The sequence below is a fragment of the Musa acuminata genome, unplaced genomic scaffold (genome assembly GCF_036884655.1).
Source record: "Musa acuminata AAA Group cultivar baxijiao unplaced genomic scaffold, Cavendish_Baxijiao_AAA HiC_scaffold_167, whole genome shotgun sequence".
In the NCBI taxonomy this organism is placed as follows: domain Eukaryota; kingdom Viridiplantae; phylum Streptophyta; class Magnoliopsida; order Zingiberales; family Musaceae; genus Musa; species Musa acuminata.
The window spans coordinates 25,001-27,500 of NW_027020440.1; positions in this window are offsets into that span (position 1 = coordinate 25,001).

Consider the following 2,500-nt stretch of genomic DNA (forward strand, 5'->3'; position numbering starts at 1 on the left):
CCCAAAAACGGGCCAAAACTGGCCATTTTTGGCTGCGCGAGCGAGCGGAGAGCGGCGGACAGCGAGCTAAGCGAGAGGCAGCACCGTCCCTGCTATACGAAAGCCCCATCCAGCCCTGTGCCACCCGGGGGGTTCCAGGGTGCTGAGATGGCTGACATTTTGCTCCGCTCACGACGGTCACCGCGCGACGCAAGAACAGCCCAAAAACAGGCCAAAACGGCCCAAAAACGGGCCAAAACTGGCCATTTTTGGCTGCGCGAGCGAGCAGCGAGCGGCGGACAGCGAGCGAAGCGAGAGGCATCACCGTCCCTGCTATACGAAAGCCCCATCCAGCCCTGTGCCACCCGGGGGGTTCCAGGGTGCTGAGATGGCTGACATTTTGCTCCGCTCAAGATGGTCACCGCGCAACGCAAAAACAGGCCAAAAACTGGCCAAAACGGGCCAAAACTGGCCATTTTTGGCTGCGCGAGCGAGCGGCGAGCGGCGGACAGCGAGCGAAGCGAGAGGCAGCACCGTCCCTGCTATACGAAAGCCCCATCCAGCCCTGTGCCACCCGGGGGGTTCCAGGGTGCTGAGATGGCTGACATTTTGCTCCGCTCACGACGGTCACCGCGCGACGCAAGAACAGGCCAAAAACTGGCCAAAACGGCCCAAAAACGGGCCAAAACTGGCCATTTTTGGCTGCGCGAGCGAGCGGCGAGCGGCGGACAACGAGCGAAGCGAGAGGCAGCACCATCCCTGCTATACGAAAGCCCCATCCAGCCCTGTGCCACCCGGGGGGTTCCAGGGTGCTGAGATGGCTGACATTTTGCTCCGCTCACGACGGTCACCGCGCGACGCAAGAACAGCCCAAAAACAGGCCAAAACGGCCCAAAAACGGGACAAAACTGGCCATTTTTGGCTGCGCGAGCGAGCGGCGAGCGGCGGACAGCGAGCTAAGCGAGAGGCAGCACCGTCCCTGCTATACGAAAGCCCCATCCAGCCCTGTGCCACCCGGGGGGTTCCAGGGTGCTGAGATGGCTGACATTTTGCTCCGCTCACGACGGTCACCGCGCGACGCAAGAACAGGCCAAAAACAGGCCAAAACGGCCCAAAAACGGGCCAAAACTGGCCATTTTTGGCTGCGTGAGCGAGCAGCGAGCGGCGGACAGCGAGCGAAGCGAGAGGCATCACCGTCCCTGCTATACGAAAGCCCCATCCAGCCCTGTGCCACCCGGGGGGTTCCAGGGTGCTGAGATGGCTGACATTTTGCTCCGCTCAAGATGGTCACCGCGCAACGCAAAAACAGGCCAAAAACTGGCCAAAACGGGCCAAAACTGGCCATTTTTGGCTGCGCGAGCGAGCGGCGAGCGGCGAACAGCGAGCGAAGCGAGAGGCAGCACCGTCCCTGCTATACGAAAGCCCCATCCAGCCCTGTGCCACCCGGGGGGTTCCAGGGTGCTGAGATGGCTGACATTTTGCTCCGCTCACGACGGTCACCGCGCGACGCAAGAACAGGCCAAAAACTGGCCAAAACGGCCCAAAAACGGGCCAAAACTGGCCATTTTTGGCTGCGCGAGCGAGCGGCGAGCGGCGGACAGCGAGCGAAGCGAGAGGCAGCACCGTCCCTGCTATACGAAAGCCCCATCCAGCCCTGTGCCACCCGGGGGGTTCCAGGGTGCTGAGATGGCTGACATTTTGCTCCGCTCACGACGGTCACCGCGCGACGCAAGAACAGCCCAAAAACAGGCCAAAACGGCCCAAAAACGGGACAAAACTGGCCATTTTTGGCTGCGCGAGCGAGCGGCGAGCGGCGGACAGCGAGCGAAGCGAGAGGCAGCACCGTCCCTGCTATACGAAAGCCCCATCCAGCCCTGTGCCACCCGGGGGGTTCCAGGGTGCTGAGATGGCTGACATTTTGCTCCGCTCACGACGGTCACCGCGCGACGCAAGAACAGCCCAAAAACAGGCCAAAACGGCCCAAAAACGGGCCAAAACTGGCCATTTTTGGCTGCGCGAGCGAGCAGCGAGCGGCGGACAGCGAGCGAAGCGAGAGGCATCACCGTCCCTGCTATACGAAAGCCCCATCCAGCCCTGTGCCACCCGGGGGGTTCCAGGGTGCTGAGATGGCTGACATTTTGCTCCGCTCAAGATGGTCACCGCGCAACGCAAAAACAGGCCAAAAACTGGCCAAAACGGGCCAAAACTGGCCATTTTTGGCTGCGCGAGCGAGCGGCGAGCGGCGAACAGCGAGCGAAGCGAGAGGCAGCACCGTCCCTGCTATACGAAAGCCCCATCCAGCCCTGTGCCACCCGGGGGGTTCCAGGGTGCTGAGATGGCTGACATTTTGCTCCGCTCACGACGGTCACCGCGCGACGCAAGAACAGGCCAAAAACTGGCCAAAACGGCCCAAAAACGGGCCAAAACTGGCCATTTTTGGCTGCGCGAGCGAGCGGCGAGCGGCGGACAGCGAGCGAAGCGAGAGGCAGCACCGTCCCTGCTATACGAAAGCCCCATCCAG